The sequence below is a fragment of the Cryptomeria japonica genome, chromosome 3 (assembly GCF_030272615.1).
Source record: "Cryptomeria japonica chromosome 3, Sugi_1.0, whole genome shotgun sequence".
NCBI classification, from domain to species: domain Eukaryota; kingdom Viridiplantae; phylum Streptophyta; class Pinopsida; order Cupressales; family Cupressaceae; genus Cryptomeria; species Cryptomeria japonica.
Window position 1 is genome coordinate 422938435 of NC_081407.1, and position 13067 is coordinate 422951501.

The following is a 13067-nucleotide window of genomic DNA, read 5'->3' on the forward strand; positions in this document are numbered from 1 at the left end:
AAATTTTTCAAAATGAGGCGAACCCAAACCAATATCCCTACAGCTGCTTCTTCAATCTATTCACAGTAAACGAAGAGTGCGTCTGAAAATATCGGAGCTTTAGGGCTACTTATGTTGAGCTTGAGACAAGATTTTCGCGTGAGATCACTGCTTGCACAAAATTTCCAGGCGCTCGGAAAAAATTTCAGACATTAGAATTACTGAATTTCGAAAAGCCCACACAATATAGCCTATTGGCTAATTAAAGAGTACTCTTTCGAGATATAACTATCCCACATGTGGCAGGGGAAGGCTCCAGCGAAGAAAACGTCAGTATAAATAACGGGGGAAGAGGCTGTGCAAAGCATACCTTTCTCGGCCTTTTGGCTAAGATCAAGTGTAGTATCTGTTCTTATCAGTTTAATATCTGATACGTGGTTCAATGAACCACACGATATTAAATTAGTTTCTTGAGGGGGAAATCTCATACGGTAGCTTGCTGCCAGAGTCTTCGCGCGTCGCTTCTGTATTGCACTACAGCACAAGCCTGGCGCACCCCACACCCCCAAACCAATCCACAAATTAAATTGCTATTTTATTTATATAACAAATGTTTCTCTGATTTTGCTCTTCAGATTACAGTAGAAGCTGCTTCTTGTTTATCATTTTCTTACAGTGTCGCTCTCTTCTTGCAGGGCAAAGCTATTAAATATGGAAGAAGGCGTGGAAGGAGAGTTTACTGTTTGCTAAATAAAGTGGATAAAACACTGGAAAGAGAAAATTTCGTCCATTACTTCTCAAAATAGTCCACCGAGAGAAAAAAATCCGCCATAAAGGTATTAGGTTTGCTTTAGATTATCTTCCTCTATAAGTAGTTAGACTGATTCTGAGCTCTGCACAAAGAAAGCTGAGTATCTCAAAATTTACTTGTATTTTGTTCTGATGCAGCTAGAATGAGGCATCTCGCAGATGTTTCTTTACAGAGAATTTCACATATGTTTCTTTGCAAAAGAATTCCACATATGTTTCTTCACAAAAGAATTTAACAAGAAATGGCTGTCATAAACTTGTTAATAAAATCAAAGGAAGTTTGGGCGCAATCTCCACAATCTTGAACCCCACGTGCTCTAAATTCAATTCATACAAAGCTAAGAATGGATCGATTCGGAGTGATTTTAATAAGTTGGAGTTAGTTGATTTTAATTTTTGGACATTGGATAGTTTTGATAGGAAATGTTGGTAAATGATGATATTCATCAATGACTTATTTTGTTAGCCAATCCGCTACGAAAATTTTGGAGTGGTTTTAAGAAGTTGGAGTTAGTTGATTTTGTCATGAGAAATGTTGGTAAATGATGACATTCATCAATGACTTATTTCGTCTGGTAATCTGCTACTCTATTCCTCTAGAAAAGTTTGGACTGGTTTTAAAAAGTTGGAGTTGATTGATTTTGATTTTTGTCACTTGATGGTTTTCATAGGAAATGTTGGTAAATGATGATATTCATCAATGAATTATTTGAAATATTGGAAAGTCTCCAACAAGTCTGTTCATTTCAGGGAAACTTTCATAATTGATGACATTTATTAATGACTACACCTGGAAGTTATTGGTTTATTTTTTAAGAACAAATTTGGAAAGCATCTCTCCATGGGAAGCATGGTCACGTAGGAAACCATCATTTAGGCATCTGAGGATTTTTGGAGCATTGCTCAGACACGTTCCAAAAGAGAAGAGAAGGAAGTTTAATGACAAGAGTTGAAAATGCATCCTTGTTCGATATGACAACTCAAGTAAAGCCTACAATTGTATGATCTCAATGTAGACAAAACTGACATTTTTAGAGATGTCAATTTTGACGAGCTTCTAAGTGTTTACCATGTCTGTTTCTTAGAAGATAAATATTATAATGTGTATATCAAACTCATCTGAACAAGTGGAGGTAGAACTATTGAATTAATAGCTAGTAGAAGAAAGATAAGGTATTGATATACCAAATTCTAGTTCATTGTCCACTCTATAATCTAATGTCCATCAAAGGAGATCAAAATGAGCATGAACAACACTCATCACATTTCAAGACTATAAGGTCAAGTATGCATTGAGGCTAACCGTTTCAAGTGCTCATAAACCAAGCACTCTGAGGAAGCAATAAAATAAGAAAAATGACAAAGTGCTATGATTTGCAAGATAAATTTGATTCATTCAAACTTAACATAGGACTTGGTGCTTTTACTTGCTAGTAAAGAAGCCATTGATTGTAAGTGGGTTTTCAAAACAAAGTTAAAATTTGATAGCTCAATCAACAAGACTAGGAAAGATTGGTTAGAGCTAAGAACTATAAAAAAAATTGAAGGTGTTGATTAAAAGAAAATGTTTGCTCCAATCACAAATATGATCATAGGAAGAATGTTGATAGCATTTACTTCCCAACACATTTGTAAATTCCACCAAATGGATGTGAAAAGTGCATTTCGAATGGAGATTGATAGAGGAGGTATATGAGACACAACCTACTAGTTTGTTGATAAAAGGAAAGAAAAAAAAAGAAAATATATGGTTTGAAATAACTTGTACAAGCCTACTACTCAAAATTGATATGCACTATTTTAAGATGCGATTTTAGAAATTTAATGGTTATCCACACTAACACATTAACATTTTAATGATAAATTACTATTTATTGTGTTGTATATTGATGTTTTACTCATCATTAGAAATGATAAATCACTTATAAATATAGTGAAAGAAAACACAAAGATCAATTTTGAAATGCCTAATCTTGGATTACTTCATTATGTTCTTGGAGTTGAATTAAAGCAAACACTTAAGAAAATATTCCTCTCAAAGAAAGTACACCAAAGAAATCTAATATGTTTTCATTGCAAGTAGATATGATTTGTATCTTTGTAGTAAATGTAGTATCAGGAACAGGAACAATTAAATTCATTTTCGATCAATAAGATTACAATTTGTTATTTTTGTCCACCTTTGCCACTGTCCTAGGAAACTCTTTCCAACTTTGACATTGCCCAAAATTGTTAAATACATTTCAAATTTACTTATTTTGCAATAGATGTTTTGCAATGCACAACATATTCTTTATTATTGAGCTCAATCGTATATATGAGACTCAACAAGGCATTGACGTGAAGTGGTTACTGATAATACATCGTCAATGGAAGAATGGTCAAATGAGAATAAATGTGTTATAATCTGCAACACAAAGGGTCTTCTAAATTATCATGTTTCAACATTCAATTTTGAAGTGCAACTTGGTTCCTGAATATTTATTCATTACATATAAAATGCTTACAATATGTCTAAATTTGTTTGCATACTAAACAATGCAACAACATGGTTTAATGGAGCATGCAATATTATTCTTTTTATACATGATTCCTTCCATTAGTTAATCTCTTGTGCATGTAAACATATAACTTGAGCTACCTTGTAGCATTGAAAATGTCATTACATGCCCTTTAAATCACCCACACTATGTTTCAATATCAAAATGCAAAAGTGCATTATGTATATTCATTATATATTTTTTGTTTTAACTAGGTTTCCTATTGAATATTAGAAGGACATATTTAGATCATTTAATCAAGGGAAAATTAAAAACAATTATGGCACCCAACAATGGATAAATAACTCATCTAATAAGGATGCCCTAGGAGAACGGTATGAATTTTTTGAAGAACAAGGAAAGCATGCTTGGAAATACAAATCAAGCAATCCAATGTTTAGAGGACAATTTGTGAACACACCAAGATGGAAAGGTCATTATCACAATTAGTGACATTATGAAAGAACCCCTAAATTTGGACGTGGATGCAATAAAGCATGAACCCTTAATTCAGATCCATGTGATGGAATATATTTTTTACCTCGACCTATAAGTCAGTGCATTTCCATCTTTCTTGATAATAAGGAATTAGATAAGATAGTTCAATGAATGAAATAGGTTGCCCTATTCATGAAATGCAATGGGGGTCGACCTTCAATTCCTAAGGTGGAACGATGGTGTAAAATCCTTGACAAATGGCTTTTTTCTTATTTAATGCCCTAATCAGTAGATGAAAACCCTGATCCTGAATAATGGCCATTACATTTTGGAAGGGACAAGCTTCTACATCAAGGATTAGGTGTCAAAATTTGAACCCTTAAAGCAATTTGTGGAAGATATTACGGTTTGGATTAGGTTATATAACCTTTTGACCAAATAATGAGATGAAGAAATCTTAAAAATCATTAGAAATAGATTAGGATCCTTTGTGGAAGCAAATAAGAATCTAGTAAGTAAGAATTATGGAATGTATACTAGATTGTGTATTAGCACAAAACCTATTCCTACAGTCCTTAATGAGATGGAGATTAAATCTAAGAATGGTATTTGGAGATAAAATGTAGAAAGGGAAGATGAATTGGTGTTATGCCTGAAATGTTGATCTAAAGGCCACTTTGACCAAGAATGTCAAAAAGACAAGGAACGAGGAAGTGGTGAGGCTCAAGAAAAGATCGCGACACCTCAATTGAGTGAGTAATCACATGTTTGGTAGGAGCCACCTTTAGGAGAGAGGTCATAAATAGGGGAAGTTGGGGAGAACAATGGGACACTAGCTCCAGTACCAAAATCCTAGACTTAGACCCAAGGGAGGAGAAAGTCACAAAAGATTAGTTGAATCCAAAAAATGGAATGATGAGGAGGAAATCTTAGTTGGGGTAGAATAGGGAGAGAGGAAGAACATTAGAAAGAGACTAGAAGCTTACTAAACTGTTAGATAAGGCCTTCAACCTTTTTTTAAGGAAGTGGAGAATTCTTAAGAGGAAGAGCAAACATGGGGACAAGCAATACCATCTTCAGAGTCAAAATATGAGGGTGATTATTGAGAACAAGGGAAGAGACTGGAGGAGAGGATACTAGATCAAACACAAAGTAAGATAAAAAAATCAAAGCTTGGATAAAAAGGGAAAAGAGGAAGAAAGTTCAACAAAATGAGGTTGGAAATTGCAGGGAATGTTAAAGGCCAAATGAAATTTAGATCAGGAGAGGGAGTATCCCTTTCTGGGTCACCATGAAAATGATTAGTTGGAATGTTAGGGAAGTCATTTTCCCTAACAAAAGGTGCATGATCAAGCACCAAATTGATCTAGATAGGGTATACATAGTTTTGCTACATGAAATTAGATTGATATGGAAAAAAGTGAAAAATTGATGTAGAATTAGAGATGATGGGAAGCGGTTTCTTTAGAAGCTAGAGGTGCCTCGAGAGGTTTGGGGGTTATGTAGAACCTGCTAAGCCTGAAGAGGAACATATTTTATCCAATCTACACTGGCGAATTCTCCAATTCAAATTAATTAATTGGTAGGAAGTATTTTTTGTGAAATTAATGTTTATGACATGATGGAGAAAAATAGAAAGAGGAAAGTTTGGTCTCAAATCTCAAATCTAATTAGCAATCGAAAAGGAGAAGAGATGATGATAGCAAGAGATTTCAATGCAACAATTATAATGGTGACAAGCAAAGGGTATGACCCATAGATCCCAAGTACAAATCAATTTCTAGAATTTCATGGATTTAAATATGATGAGAGATATGGTGCCAAAAAATGACATGTTTACATGGACAAATAAATGAAGGGGATTCACAAACATTACTAAGAGGATCCATATATTTCTTTTTGTGGGAGAGGGGGATCCACTTGCAATATTGTATGAAGCTAATGTGTTACCATGGACTAACTTGGATCACTACCTGGTCCAACTCACCTTCACACTCGATGAGAATCCACATAGATGTTCCTTTGAATTTGAGAACATGTGGCTTATCTAGACGAGGACCTGAAAAAATCAAGATGACACAGGGGTGGACATAAAGCACCCTTCCAAGGAGAATACAAGTTGCATCAGTTTTCCTAAAATAATTCATATATAAAAAACTAACTAAAGGAGTGGAACAATTCACATTTTACGAATATTTTTGAAGAAAAGGAGAGTTTAGAGCAAGAGTTGTCAAAGCTTAATGAGAAAGCTATTTTGAATGGAATGGGTAGTGAAATTTTTTGGAGGGAACTCAAATTAAGATATGCAAAAATTATGGCAATGGAGGAAATCTTTTGGAGGTAGAAATCAAGAAAATTATGACTAAAGGAATTTGATATAAATACAAAATTCTTCCACCACTCCTCAAATCTCAAGCGGTGCACGAACAAAAATAGTTGAAATAACTAGAGATGATGGAACAGTGGCACAAACAAAGGAGGTAGTCAAATTATATGAGGAACTACTTAATAAGGATGTTCCTACGAATCTAGAGGTGAGAGAAAGTTTTCTAGAGAATGTTATAGAGTTGATAACACTCAAGGAGAATAAGAGACTATTTAAAAAGGTGACAATGAAGGAGATCAAAGTAGTTACTTTTCAATTAACCCTAGATAAGGTGCTCAACCTCAATGTTTTTAAAAAATATTCTTTCATTTTTGGACATTATAGGAAAGGAAAGGTCTCACTTTGGCAATTGAGGAGTTGAGAAGAAGAATGAAAATGATGGGAGAACTAAATCACACCTTTTTGGCTATGATTCCTAAAGAGAAATAAGTAACTAGCAAGGGGGACTTTTTCCTGATCTCCCTTTGCAACACGTGTAGACACCTAAAATTTGATTAATCTAATTAATTAAATTTTGCTATCTTGAATGATTTTCAATTAAATAATTATACATTATTTAATTAATTATTGTTTCCCCCCTTTAGCTAATTAATTTCATTAATTATGCTATAGTCCCATTTGATTAATTACTTGACAACCCAAAATCATTTAATTAATTAAATTCCCCTTTTAGCCTTTCTTCTATTAAATAAAATAAATTCATTTTATTTTATTTTATTCATTGTCCTTTTCTTCTAAACCAATTAATTAATTAATCCCCCTTCCCAATCCCTTTAATTAATTAATTCCCCTCCTCCATTTGAATAATTAATTAATTATTCAAATATGTCACATTCCTCCTAACTTCTAACCACGTAACATAACCCCTATCCTTACCCTTGGGTTCTAACCAACCCTATCCTCCCAAACTAATGTTATCCTATCCCTTTTAACCTCCCCTCACATGTGTGCACATTCCCCCCTCTTTTCCTAATTTTGGAAAATATTCCAATTTGGGTGGTTACTCCCCAAATGGGCACGTGTCCTTCATTCTTCTCTTAGACATGTGTCCCTTCCTTGGGACATTTGTCTCTCCCCTTTGAGCCACTTGTCCTCTTTGAGGACAAGCGTGGATTCTCCCTCCACATGGCACCCATTGGAGTGCCACTTGTCCTCCTTGCGGACAAGTGTTGTATTTTCACCCCCTCTCTTCTTCCTCTTATCTCTCATTTAAACCCTCATTTTCTTAGCCATTTCATCCACTTCCATACATTCACATCATTACACTACTGAAACTACCACTCAACATCACGCATCCATCTCATACTTCACCAAACATCTATTATCATTTGCATTAATAATCATGGAGTACAATTGAGTATCCAAAGGCATCATCAAGCATACATAAAATTGAGGAACTATCAAATCACAGTGGGATTGTGGTTTGCATTGTTTTTGTTCTTTTAATTACGCTTTTGATTTTATTGTTCTAATCTTGAGGTGTATGATGTCTTGTGTTTGCTTTATTAATTAGCTTGTTTTTAGTCTTTTATATTCGCACGCACATTTTTCATCGCACAACATGATGTATAAGACAGTGACCAAAATGATGGTAAATGGACTAAAGGATCTTCTAGACAAAATATTCTCAAAGGAACAAAGTGACTTCTCTTTAGGGAGTTCTATTATGGATGGTATAGTTGTAGCACATGAAACCATCCACACGATTAGAAAAGCAAGAGTGAAAGGAACAATCATCAAATTAGACTTTTAGAAAGCATACAACCAAATGGATAGGTAGTTTTTGCTTTAAGTTTTAAGAAAATTTGGTTTTGTGGGAAGTTGATTCAATGGGTCAAGGGCTTTATCTCTAGTCCAAAGTTTTCAGTCTTAGTGAATGTCTCCCCAAGGCTTTTTCTTCTCCAAGTCAAGACTAAGGCAAGAGGATTCATTATTCCCCTTATATTCATAATAATGATGGAAGCAATTGTTAGAATTTGTGAAATGTGAACTCCACAAGCCCAATTATCTTCTCCAAGAATACCTGTCACACATAAAGAGAGAATTGAACAACAAAATAATTGAAGACAATAACAATGAAATTGATTCAATTGCTTTGAAATTGTTTGAGTTACAATGAAGGATATGAAATCCTTATAAAAAATTTAACTCTAAAGATAGAAACCCTAAATGATGGAGTTTACAAGATAGACTAAGAGTTAAAACATAATGCATGAATCAGTCATGTATGCACAAATAGAATAATAAACTCATTAAATGCATTAAACTCTCAAAATCTAAACATAGTTTGCTTTTCCTAGTTTGCATTATGCATGGAGATAAATATTAATTAATTGTCCTTAATTAATTAATTAACTAAATAATGAATGCCAATAATTAATTACTAATTAAGGCATAGATTATTTAGTGAATAATTAATGTATGAATTATTTACTCCAACACCCCCTTGAATGCACAACTGGGGAGAGGGGCAAAAAAGATGTAGGTAAAAAGAATACAAAGATGAATACAAGATGGGTCCTAGCATAAAGCCTGATGATGTACCCATGAACAAACATGCAAGTTTCTCGGAAATGGAGCAAAGGAGAAAACCTAGTGGAAACAAAACTCCTCTCCAAAAGAGAAACAAAAGATGAGCATGAAGAAACATTGAAGCATGAAAAAGCTGCAAACACTATCATAGAATGATTGTTATAATGTTGAAAAAAGAACCTCATCTGAAACAAAAGATGATCAGGATCAAGAAGACATGAATCTGCACGAGTGATCCCAACGACACTACTCAACCATGCAAGAGAAAACTGCTAGTAGAAAATACAGGTGCCAATAGTCTAAAGAACTGACCAAGTGAAAAACGGAAGGTTGCCTCCAGAAATAGGAATGCAAGAGTGTCCATATGGTAAGCCTTCCATCTCACCGAAATGCATAGGTAAACAATTGTTGCATCTCCTAGTACATAGAAAAGGGTATGTAAGTATTCCATCTCACTGAGATGCATGGGTTAACAAGTCATTGCATCTGCTTAGTACATAGGAACAAGTACTGAATGCATGGGTCACTCCAACACGAAACCAAGGAAGCATTAGCACCAATAGTAGAAACCACCCCATAATGCTAACAAGGGAGAGGTATGACAGGTACACTGAATCTGAATGCCATAATGCAGTGCGTGAAGAAGAATCAGGAACATCTGAATGTGCAAGCATGAAAGTACAAGCAAATACAAAGGGTGTGCAAACAAAGGCACACACGCATGAGAAAGGTATGAAGGCAAAACAACAAACCCTCATGTCACTTTATATCATAGTGCGAGTACAATAAGGCACAAAAATGATGTGCAAGATCCCATAATATATGTGCAATATAGAGGCAGTTTATCTTAGTGTGTTTACAAAATCTTAAGTGCTTACAATGAAAGCTTTGAATATCAAAAAAAGACACAAGACTGGAAATACATGAAGAGCAACCAAAAAACGAGTCATCCCATGCAAACAAGAAGTTTCCACGAGCTCATATGTCCAAGTAATTCACTAGAGTGTGAAAACACAAAAAAATGAATAAAATGTACTTGGAGTAAAATCTGGAAAAAGTGCATGGAAGGTTGTGAAGAGCCATGAAACACCGTCCCAACGCCACTGAAATCGTGAAAAACAGAGAAATTGGTGAAAAGTTATGAGTTTGGGACTGAAAACAACACCTCTAACTTCAAATGGTTGTAGAATGCATTAGTAGAAAAGAACAAGTGATGAAACCCACATATTTGGAAAGTTGTGGGTGAAACCAGCTTTCCAATGATATCTCATTTGCTAAAAAATGATATCGTATGCTCAGGTTATGGCCAAAAGAAAAAAAACACCTCTTTTAGGACACAAAGAGGGTCTCAGGGGCCATGTTGGCGGTCCGTACCGCTGACTTTAGCGGAATATTTTGAGAATTCCCCTTGCTGAAAAAAAAATCCATTGCCAGAAAAGTCGCTTGGAAAAAAAATCTTGCGTCGAAAAAAAGTTGTCGGCGGCCAGAAAGATTTCGAGGTCGACGAAAAAAATTGCGGACTAGAAAAAAAAATTGGCGGCAATTTGGATCCGCGGTGGTTGTCATGGGTGGTGGTAGCCAGAACCACTGGTGGCTACGCTGGCTATCAAAAAAGTAGCCAGGGGGCGGCAAGAACCACCAACCTGTTGTAGGTCGTACGGTTGCAATCCGTATGGACTGCAGCAGAGGTACGCCCTCCCCAACATATTTTTTTTATTTGTGATAATTTTTTTGTTTTTGGAAAAAGAAATAACCAAAAAAAAAAATTTCGAAGTGCATGCAGGCGGCCGTACGACTGACACAGAGAAGAAAATTGCCTTAGAGGTCACCGTCACCCAAGATAGGCAAATTATATATCAAAATTTGTCTGAAAGGCCTTCTAAAATCAATGGCGAGGTCAGTTTGGGCCCAAAATGCTTTGAATTTTCAGGTACCCTCTGGAACAGAGAAAACCCTCGAACTTCGAACCCTTGCAAAATGGACTTCGTGTATCCGATTTCAGCAAAACAAAAGGCAATCCTGACTTTCTTGAGCCTTGTGGAACTAATGGTGTGCTCCAAATTAACCCAAGATGAACAATTTGTTGTGTATACAAATAATCTCTAGAAAAAAGTGAACAAGAATCTTCAAATCTGGAGCTCTGATACCATGTTAGAATTCATGAAATGTGAATCTCACAAGCCTAGTTATCTTCTACAAGAATACCTGTCACACATAAAGAGAGAATTGAACAACAAAATAATTGAAGACAATAACAATGAAATTGATTGAATTGCTTTGAAATTTCTTGAGTTACAATGAAGGATATGAAATCCTTATAAAGAAATCTAACTCTAAAGATAGAAACCCTAAATGGTGGAGTTTACAAGATAGACTGAGAGTTAAAACATAATGCATGAATCAGTCATGTATGCACAAATAGCATAATAGACTTTGATTAAATGCATGAAACTCTCAAAATCTAAACATAGTTTGTTTTTCCTAGTTTGCATTATGCATGGAGATAAATATTAATTAATTATCCCTAATTAATTAATTAACTAAATAATAAATGCTAATAATTAAATACTAATTAAGGCATAGATTATTTAGTGAATTAATGTAATTAAGTGAATAATTAATGTATAAATTATTTACTCCAATAGTAATAAGGTAGAATAATTAGAGCAGAGAAGGATGTTGGGTGATGGTTATAGCTAAGGGCAACATTAGCAGTGGAGGTAGTCACTCATCAACAATTTGTAGATGACAATATGCTCTTTGGAAAAACATGTAGGAGGGAATCCATAGTAATCAAGAAAGTGTTGGATGATTATTGTAAAGCCTCGAGGCAAAGAGTGAACTAGAGTAAATTAGAAGTATTCTTGTTTAATATATAAACCAAGCCTTTAGAGCAATATGGAAGGGATCTTTGATCTAAGGATTGCTAAATTGCTTAGAAGGTTTCTTGGGACACCGCTCTTTGTGGGGATTAATAAGAGCTATCTTTGTGAATCCCTTTTGATGAGTTGTAGGTAAAAGATGGAGTCATCGAAAGGAAAATGGCTCATCTTGGCTCGAAGAATTATGTTGCTCAAGGTAGTCATTTTGGTAATCCCAACAATGTCATGTATGAAGCTACCAAAATAAATGGAGGGTGGGATTGAATAGATGATGGGGATATTTTTTTGGATTAGAATAGTTGACCAACATAAGCTCCCACTAATTGCTTGGGATAAAATTTGTAACCCAAAGGAAGCTAGAAGAGTAAGACTTAGATTAATTGACATTGATGAACTTTTCTATGGGAGTTAAGATGGTTTTGAACATGTACACTAAAAAATAATTAAAAAGGGCCAAAATCTTGCAAAGTAAGCATATTGACTCCAATGACCCAAATTGTGTTTTCACTGCAAGTGATCCACCAAGAGGATTGAAGGTGTGAAATTTCATGCTTGAACGCAAGGAGATTTATAACAAAACATCTGGCTTGGGATGTCAAGGAAGGGTGCAACGCATCCTTTTGGAAGGATTCGTGGGATGGAAATATATCAAAGGAGTGGGGAACTAAGGTAAGAGACCATACATAAGTGGTAGTGAATGAATGGATGAAATGTTGGAGATGGAAATCACTCAACGTTTGGATGCTCTAGAGGATTAAAAAATGGAGTTGCAGAGATTACTCAAGGAAAGGACAATAGTAATTATAGAAGGAGAAGATAGAATGAGATGTTGTGGAGCAACCAGAGAGTATACGATGAAAAGTGGTTACAAAATTAAGGAGGCAGACATTTAGAAATTGAATTGGATGAATGACCTATTTTGGCACCACACCTCTCTCCTAAAGGCAAGGGTGTTCACATGGATGGTGTTGCAAAAAACAAGACTAACTAGGGACAGGTTGATTAAGTTAGGAATTCAAAGACCTAAAAGATGTGTACTATGTTTGCAAGAGGAAGAAAATGTAGGCCATTTTAAGGTGTGACTTTGAGAACTATTGTTGGAAGAGCATCATGAATAAGCTAGGGTGGAAAAGTCTACTCCCATTAGACATAATGATTCATTTCAAATGGGCCAATTCTACACAAAAAGGAACTCCTTGATAGTATATGGGTGCTAGCTCCATTAATTGTCATTTGGGAGATTTTGAAGGAGTGCAATAGAAGAATCTTTCAGGATAAATTCATACGCAAATAGAATTTGGTTCAAAAAATTGAGGCATCCATAACAAAGGTGGTTAACAACGTAGCGAGAAATAAGGAACTCAAGGAGAATGAATTTTCAAGTTGGGATAGAGATATTCACCAAGCTTGGCTGGGTTTGAAGGTCCTCCACTTTCATGGGACTCAAGGGGTCGATCCTGCTATCAACCCAATAAAGGGAGCGATTAGGAAAGAGCCAAA

General features: G+C 35.2%; 1 non-coding gene across 1 annotated transcript; it reads left to right on the plus strand.

Annotated features, from left to right (window-relative positions):
- Window positions 1–345: 345 nt before the first annotated feature.
- LOC131070478 (U2 spliceosomal RNA) lies at window positions 346–540 on the plus strand. Its single transcript, XR_009112336.2, has one exon. It is a non-coding gene; the product is annotated as a U2 spliceosomal RNA (small nuclear RNA).
- Window positions 541–13067: the final 12527 nt, after the last annotated feature.